Below are 9,699 nucleotides of genomic sequence, written 5' to 3'. Positions count from 1 at the left end.
AAATAATCAACCCATTACACTTACTCTGATGTGCAAATGAAGTGTTTAAGGGACACCATACGGCCATCTGCTGTATTGTATGCAGCCATGTTTCTTTCAGTTCAGAATGTTTAAGGATTTCTGTCTCTCCTGTGGGCTCTACTTTGAAACTCCTCAGGTGTTCACAGTACCAGCCTCTAAGCAACTTCAGAACAAAGACAGGAGTTCTGTGCACAATGACTATTTGATGGATTTCTGCAAAGTCAGGTAGGCCTCCTGTTGAGCCAAACGGCAGCATCATGCCAATATTATAGTCTGTGCCTAAAATGGTTGCTTTATTTGTCATGTTCACAAAGTCTTCCCTGGGGAACTTCCTTGCAAGGGACTCCTTAATGCTGTCTTTTAGAACATCGACTGCCACTGGAGTCTTCTGGGACACTGACAGTGCTGGCCTTTGGTGGTTGTAATCGTGGGTATGATACGCAATCATCGATTGGTGTTTTCTCGCCATTGTCATGAGGATGTTTCTAAAACACCCAGTCTGCCTCACAATCCTTTTAAAGAATCGATGTTTGGCTTCAAATCGCATAGTCCAGAAATGTACAAGTGGCCGTAAACAGTTGTAAGCAAAGGATAGTGCTCGAGAAAGTGATGTTTTGGTCTCAGTTTCTCCTCTGGGAACACTTATAAATATCTGTAACGGTGTTCTGAGATCTTACTTTGCATGTATCCTATTGTGTGATCTGTGTGGAGAGGAGCCATGACAAGCTCAACAACATCTTTCAGGGTCATCAAAACCTCCCAAGCAGGCTCATCTTCTGGTACTTTGTCACCAATCATGAGTGGTATCATTCTCAACAAACACCAGTTTTCGTGTGCATTACCTCCTACACTTTTTCGCGCTGTGAAATTTGGGGCAATGGGTTGTGGACAGTTTGTTTTGTCACTCCATTTGTAAGGAAAGCAACGGATGGAACGGTTGAGCTGCTCAAGAGATATGTATTTCTTCCTGATTAACACATCAAGACAGAGTGAAATTTCCACAGGTACAATCCCTTCAAGCAAATCATGCAAAGCATCTGGGGGATAACCTGATGTAGCATGAAAGTGACTGAGTCTGTCTGAGATTGGACACTGTCTTTTAACTCCACAGTGGTGAGCTTCTGCAGGATCAGACAGTGCTGCTTTGACATGGATGGCATAGTTGGACTTAGTCCGTAGAGGAAACAGTCCTTCTCCTACTTCATGCTCCTGGATCTGTGACCTTTCGCCAATGCAAAAGCGACAGAAATGTGAAGCTGAAAAGCTTTCAACAAACCCACCTATTGAGTGAGCGCCAAGATTGTCAGCGACTACAGCAAGTACAGTGCCCTTGACCACTTTGCCCAGACTTGAAACAAAAATACCATTATCTTCAAAGGACTTCAAATCTTTGAGCAGTGGGTCCAAAACTTTTGCATAGCCAAACTGGTTGACATCATTTGCCTTGCATAAAATGGTTAAGTAAATGGAAGTCAGTGTAGATCTCAATGTGGCAGGTTTGTCTGCAAACACCCAACGCACAGCTGTGACTTTATGCTTCTTGCGGGATGTTCCCAGAGGGTTGCATATCTCAAAGTCATCTATATAAAGGATGAGTGGGAGTTTAAGTTCGTCTTCACATAAAAAGCTGTTTTCTCTTAGTAAAGATCCATCATTAAATGATTTGATGGCCTTTTGTTTTGTGATATTGTGTTTTGAATGTCTCTGTTGTCCACAAGTTGAGATAATAATGGGAGGATTGGTATATACTGAAATGTTTTATTATCTGTACTATCAAGTATGTACTCAACAGGTTCAGTCAATGAGAGATGCTCCTTTCTAAATTGCTCTCTCCTGAACTGACTGCTTAAAGGCCCTTCCACTCTTAAAGCAGCACAGACAGGGCTTAGCCGGCAAAGGTCTTTGACCAGTTCTGAAATCACTGAGTCTTCCAATGTACAGCCATGTTTTCTCAAAGTGCTCAGAATTATTTCTTTAATGACGGGACCAGATGCAGATGCTGTAAGGAAATGAAGTTCCTCTACTAGTTCGTCAATGCATGAATTGGAGACATTGGAAGTGCTCTCCATTTTCAGGAGGAGTAGCCCCACTTTCTTAGTAATAATTTTGTTTAAGTCCTCATCCTCCTCAAGGACTGAGCCACATTCATTGTCATCGTCAACAATGTCACATTCTTCGTCCGGGTTCTTTTGGTATTGATGAAGAACATTAGTCTTGAAATCTTCCAAGGAATGTGGGTTGTGTTTTCTACTCTTGTGGCTGTGGAATGTTGTGTATTTGTTAACCTTATAATCACAATCCTCAAAAACACATGGCACAGTTTCAAACTTTTTTAGATGGCCACCAAGATGTTCAAAAAACTGCCTCTCACTGTCAAAAGAGCATGAATTACAGACAATGCACGTGAATGAAAGGATGTTGCCTGGCTGGGATGACTGTGAATGATGCCTTGACAAATGTGTCCTTAATGCACCCCATGTCTTGACAGTGCAAGGGCAATCTGCATGAAGGCAGGGTATGGAGTGGACTCGACCAAAATGCCCATGTATTAGCCTGACGTGTTTCAGCAGGTCTAATCTTTTTGTGGTTGTGAAGTTGCACAACTTGCATTTCCAGTTCATTTTCCCATAACTGAGGACTTTGGTTAAGATTAACCACATTTTTAAGGTCAATGTGATTTATTTCATTTAGAAACTTGCATACCTATAAAGGATACACCGGGAGTGGGGATGTGGGTGGGTGCGTCAGCCCTAGAACTGGTAACAGAGTCGTCTATCAGTGAGTCTCTGCTTGTAAAGGACACACGTGAGGACCTGAAAAAGAGGGCAAATAGTGAGTGTCCACATACACAGATTCTTCATGCAACAAAAATAAGAAAATACATTACACAAAGGAAATTTTCAGATATGTACCTGGTTACAAGTTATTTATCTAACCTCAAAATTTCTCTGAGTCTCTTTAATGAAGGTAGAAATTAAACATAAGGTGAATATTGTTCTTCACTTTTTCTTTGCTCTTTGCTCCTCTCCTTCATCGTTCTTTCTCCCTTTGCTATTCCTCAGTCATGTCTGTCCCGTCTGTAACAACTGAAAATAAAATAAAATAAATAATAACAAAAAAGGTCGATCAAATGGACCAATACGGCAAGGCCGCGATGATCCATTTGGGAAAGTAAATCCATTGGGTCTCCTTGTTGGTCTTCAGACAAGAATTCTGACGGCTAAAGAACCAAATGGGACAGGCAAAAAAAAAGTGAAGTTGACTAAAAGATCTCAGAAAGCAACATCGTGGACATCTAAAGAAACAGCTAAGAAACACTGAACTCTATCAGTCTGGAAAGGGTTACAAAGGCATTTCAAGCGCTTTGGGAATCGAACCACGATGAGGGCCTTAATCCAGAAAATGTGAAAAACCTGAAGGCCTCACTTGTCTCATTTAATGTGCCCTGAAGCTCAAGTGCACCAGGACAATAATGCAAAACACAGCAGCAAGATCATCTCTGAATGGCTCAAAAAACAACATGGAGGTTTTGACCTGGTCAAAGTGCAGACTGCAATCAGATTGAGATGGTTTAGCATGACCTTAAAAACTCAGCCTATGCTGGAAAACCCTCCAAAGTGGCCGAATGAAAACAATTCTGCAAAGAAGAGAGGACCAAATTTCCTCCACAGCGCTGTAACACACTCATCACCAGTTATTGCAAATGCTTGATTGCAGTTCTTGCTAGATGACAAAACCACTTATTAGGTTTAGAAGGAAATTACTTTTTCTACATGAGGTAAAGTTGGAGAGCTGTTTCCCCAAACTAAATGAAATCATCATTTAAAAAACTACAATCTGTATTTACTCTGAACATCTGTGTTAACATTTGAAATTGGAAACATGTAAGTGTAACAAACATGTTAAAACATAAGAAATCAGGAAGGGGCATGTATAGGAATTTCTTTTACTTATGTATTAATCACATTATTTTATTGTATGATACCTTGGTGCCACTGGATTTGAACATGTCTCACACTCATACAGTAAGACAAATGGTGGGGGTGTAGTAAGGAAGTTGGGGGAAGCAGACAACTCCACAGGAAGAGTCTTTTGTGTCTTCGAGGACTCTGGGAGGTAGCAAGGGAGTGTGAACCTTAAGGTGTGAAACAGCTGTGTACTGCCTTTTGTTCCTGGAGAAGGTATTTAACTGAGAGCCATGCTAGGCTCAGGGAGACTCTGCTGACCGTCTGTCCCGCGGTCATGCAGGGACTTCATCAAGCTTGGTTGTCTGTTCTTTGTGTGTTTGATTAAAGAATGTTAGCTACCGCTCACCGCTCGTCTGCAGGCTTTATTTGAATGAAAAACGTCCACAACAGGCAAAAAAAAGCTTTTTGCTAAAAAAAAGATTTAGAGCTGAAGTTTTTTGCACTGCATTTTAAAATGAAAACATATTGCATTTATTTACAATTAAAGACACAGAGCAGGAGGTGTGTTACTGTTTTACATCCACAGACACACAAGAAAAGAAGCAGGCAACATGAGGTCAAGTTATGGCAATTTTATTTGTGTATTTCAGTACATGTATTTAGATTAGAGTTTTTAAAAAACAAACAAACGTCCCAAGAAGAAGGATGGGGTGAAAGAAAGGTGGAGAGAGGAGGAAGAAACTATTGATGTCCTCAAACTCGATGCTGCTGGGTCAGTTCTTTCTCAGCAGTCTGCTCCAGAATCCCCTCCTGTCCTCGGCTTGCTTTTCTTTTGCCTTCAGTTCTTTCAAGGTTTTGTTGAGCTGCTCCTCGGCATCTTTAAATTTTTCTTTCAGCTGCTGTTTGGCCAGTTTCCCTTTGTGTTTGAGGAGCTCTTTAGCTTCCTTTTTGTGCTTTCGTATTTCTTTAAGTGCGTCTTTGCAGCCTTTCTTGGTCACCGCAGAGCCGCTCATTTCTTTCTTGAATGCCTTCACCTCAATTTTCTCTTCTGCAAGTTCCTCTTGCACTTTCATCAGTTCCTTCTTCATGTTTTGAGTGTAACTCTTTGTATCTTCCATTTCTTTCTTTGCTTCCTGTATTTTAATTTTCTCTTCCTCCAACACATTTTGAGCTTCCAACAATTCTTTCTTCATATTTTCAATCTCATTTTCTGCCTCGTGTTTACGTTTTTTCTCCTCTTGAAGTTGTTGCTTCACGTGCAGTAATTCCTTCCTTAGTGTTTCAGCTTCAGCCATTACATTTGCAGCTTCTTGTGTTGCCAACTGCATTTTCCTTTTGCCCTCTTCAAAAGCTTCCTGCACCTCCTGTAATTCCTGAATCACATTTCCTGCCTCCTTCTTTGCAGTTTGATATTTATTTTTGGCTTCTTGTGCTGTGCTTTTCTCTTCCTCCAATGCTTTTTGAGCTTCCAACAGTTCTTGCTTCATGTTTTCATTCTCATTTTCTGCGTGCTGTTTTCCCATTTTCTCTCCTTTAAGTTTGAGACCCACATGCAGTAATTCCTACAATACTACTTCAGTTTCAAACTTTGAATTTTTAGCTTCTCCTCTTGATTTTTCTGCCTCTTCTTTTAATTTGACATTTTCAGCCTGTATCATTTGAAATTCTTCTTGCAGGTTAATCAGCTGTACTGTATTGTGAGGTGAAGCACTCGCCGACCCTCTTCTCGTTCTCCCTCGATTCATTTTGGCCTTTTAAACAAAGGAACCAACGTTTTGTAGAGGAGTGAAGTGAAGTTTTTGATGTTTTCTTCGTCAACTGCCGTTTGTCCTGCACAGAGATGCTGCTGTAGATGTGTCTCTAGCTGTGTCTGGATACAATGAAACATGCTGTAACTAAGTGCTTGTGTTGCACAGTTCTACTAAACATTTCATTTCATGCATGCTCCGCCCACATGGTCAGGAATGTCAGGTGCTGCATCGCCAAATGCTGCTCCCGTTGCCTAGCAATAACAGCTGTTTACTTTTTGGGGTCTGGTTCATTATTTAATAAAGAAAACATGTCCAAGTATTGGGTGCTGAGGCTCAGCGCATATTCTAGCCTGCTGCCTGGGTGGGCAGCTAGAAATCACTGGTGGGCAACATGAGTGAGGGGAAAACTGGAGCAGCTAAGCAGGGAGCTGCAGGTTGCTGGTTTGAGTCTCTGTTCAGATGCTGGTGTCTCCTCTCTCTGAGATGTCTGCAAACAGTCCCAGATAAAACAATAAGGATAATAAACAAGCACGTGACTAAAATAACAATTATGACTCTGATGTGTTTCACGTGTAGCAGGATGGCCTCTATACAGCAGTCGCTGCAAGCATCCACATCGGCACACTTACTATTCTTTAAGCAGGCGTGCTGGGCTCCTCCTAAGGAAAGTTTGAAACTTCATTTCCTTCATGCTGGTGAACTTTTTACCAAATATTTTCATCAAAGCTTCTCCATCACTGACAGGGATTGTTTGGATCTTCACACTCATCTCCACCAACCCTAAAAAATGAGTCTCACTTTGTATAATGCCAGGAGTGTCTCCATATTTCACAAAAGTCTATGCAAACATGTAACAGTATCCCATATTCATATAAATATTATTGATATTATAACAAAAGCTGTCACCAACACAATTGTCCCAAGTGCTTTTTTTAACCCTCTGATGCATGAATTATGAAAGCCTTGGTCAAGATTTTTTTCTTAAGTGCTTTTATTCTTCTCAGGACATGAAAAAAAATGTTCAACTCTTCTTTTTTCAAAAATACTTTATTTTTTTTATAAAGTTATAAACTTGTCCACTCCAGTGGACTACATGCGCCCGAGCACTTAGCATGTGAATTTACTGTAAAAATGAATTACCTTGTCTTCTATTGTAAATATACAAACACTTGTTTGCTTGTATCCTTTGAAAAACATCTCAGCAATGTTTTGGAACTTTCAACTCATATAGCCCCAATGTTTAGACGTAAATAACAAAACCAATCAACAGTCCTAGCTGTGAATCCTACACCTGAATATGGCAAACTATCTCCAACAAGAGAAACATTTTTGAGTCTACACAGTTCTATAACGATGCAGGACAGTATTACCAAGCCCTTATTAGCATGCTGGAAGAAAACACAAACTGACATCTTAGTCTCTGCATCTCCGAACACTTCTATGTTCATCACACCTAGGCTGTGCGAAAGTTTGCAAAGCATCCAGGGCACAATGGCACACAGCATTGCATGGAGATGTATTTGGTCTTCCGTGTGCACGCAACATCATGGCATCTGTTTGCATTTTTCACCTTGGTCAGTTGGGGCCAGTGATATCCTGTGGCAAACCTGACCTCACTGGCTACTTTGGTGACTGCTCTCCGCTTCACGGGTCCCACTGGGTCTTCCTCTTTTGCATTGCTGGAGGGTGCCACTATTTATCAGTGCACGAGCCACAGATGCTTTGAAGAGGAGGAGTCTCATATTTTCCAAACCAGACATCTGGTAGAAGTGCCAGGCATTTACAATGGTCACATCCAAAAAATGAAAAAACACTAGGATATACCACCTCTTGTTTCGACGTCTGTGGGGGTACATTGCCAGACATTGGTCAACAAGATCAACCCCACCCATGTGTTGATTAAAAAGGGCCACAGAGAAGGGTTTTTGGATCATCGTCATCTTTTTTTCCTTCTTGACCCATCTGTCGGCAACATCTTCAGGGGATTGGCCAGCACAGGACGAGACCATGTGGATGACAGAACTGTCGAACCATATAGCCTGTCATATAGCCTAAGGTTCCTGCTCTCACCCATACCTTCACTCCCCAGGGTTTGGGCTTTTTTGGTATGTATTGCTTGATGGACAGTAGGCCTTTGAAAGGAATTATCTGCTCATCAACTGACTGAAATTCCTCAGGGTCTGCTGCTGCCTTGAATGTCTCCTGAAGAGCACATAGGATTGGTCTTATTTTGAAGAGCCTGTCTGTGTTTGCTGGCTGGTAAGTCAAGTTATCCACAAAGTGCAGGTATCTCAGGATTTGCTCATATCTGCTTACAGACATGGCATTTGCAATTATTCCAAGACAAAGACCGTCCTCACTAGACCGGTACATTCGTGCCCTAGGATACCGAATACCCTTCCTTCCGCTTAGCGTACAGCCTCAGGGTGCTGGACTTGGGGTGAAACCCTCCATGCATGGTAAGGAGCTTTCTTGTCTTGATGTCAGTGGCTTCTATCTCCTCCTTTGGCCAACTTATTATGCCAGCTGGGTACCTGATCACGGGCAGGGCGTAGGTGTTGATAGCCCGGATCTTGTTCTTACTGTTCAGCTGACTCCTCAGGACTTGCCTGACCCTCTGCAGGTACTTGGTGGTTGCAGCTTTCCTAGCGGCCTCTTCATGGTTCCCATTCGCCTGTGGGATCCCCAGGTACTTGTAACTGTCCTCTATGTCTGCAATGTTGCCTTCTGGTAGCTCGATCCCCTCAGTTCTGACTACCTTCCCTCTCTTTGTTATCATCATCCTACACTTCTCCAGCCCGAATGACATCCCGATGTCATTGCTGTATATCCTGGTGGTGTGGATCAGTGAATCGATGTCTCGTTCACTCTTGGCATACAGCTTGATGTCATCCATGTACAGGAGGTGGCTGACAACTGCTCCACTCCGTAGTCTTGTCAATTATCTCACTGAGGGGGTTCAGGCCTATGCAGAACAGCAGTGGGGACAGAGCATCTCCTTGGTAGATCCCGCACTTGATGGTGACTTGTGCTATGGGCTTGGAGTTGGCCTCTAGTGTTGTACACCACATACCCATTGAGTTCCTGATGAAGGCTCTCAGGGTCCTGTTGATCTTATATAGTTCTAGGTATTCCAGGATCCAGCTGTGGGGCATTGAGTCATAGGCCTTCTTGTAATCAATCCAGGCAGTGCACAGGTTGGCCAGTCTGGTCCTGCAGTCTCGGTTGACTGCTTGGTCTGCCAGTAGCTGGTGTTTTGCGCCTCTGGTATTCTTGCCCATCCCTTTCTGTGCCTCGCTCATGTATTGACCCATGTGCCTGTTCATCTTAGCCACTATGATGCCTGACAGGAGCTTCCATGTAGTACTGAGGCAGGTTATTGGTCAGTAGTTGGAGGTCGGTCGCTGTGGTCTGCCCTCAGATCCACTAGCCACTGAGCATTGCCGTTATGGGTTTTATATATATATATATATATATATATTTATATATATATATATATGTGACGGTTTAGACACGTGATGCATTGTCTCCCAAACGTGCATGGACTTTAAGGAAACTGATTGTTACAGCTTTTATAATACATTCGTTGACTGCTCTTGACCTTGCAAACTACACCAATTTATTAACATTAATACATTGTTTTTTGTATTTCATTTTGATCAATTAATTTTAATTTTAGCAGGTGGTATCACACTCAAACAGATTGAACACGGACTGAACAGTGGTAAATCCATGATTTAAACCTCCCTATATCACAAAATGCTTTTTTTCATTGTAAATAGCTGTGTTATACTTGGTGAGAGTCTAGAACTTAAAGAAATATACATTTTTTTTATTATTAGTAATTGTTTGTATGTACTGTTAACATATACTGTTTTATCAAACAGCCTGAGCTTGTTAATATTAAAACAATTTCACCGTAGTTTTCACAATAATTCTAACAATGTTTTGACATTTTGTTAAAATTAAAAGTATGGTATGTTTTAGGTAATTAATATACAGTTGTAAATCGTAAATTC

This window comes from Perissodus microlepis, chromosome 8 (genome assembly GCF_051167445.1).
Source record: "Perissodus microlepis isolate ML-2025 ecotype Zambia chromosome 8, ASM5116744v1, whole genome shotgun sequence".
NCBI classification, from domain to species: Eukaryota; Metazoa; Chordata; class Actinopteri; order Cichliformes; family Cichlidae; genus Perissodus; species Perissodus microlepis.
The sequence above is the reverse complement of the archived record's forward strand: the minus strand, read 5'-3'. Positions refer to the sequence as shown.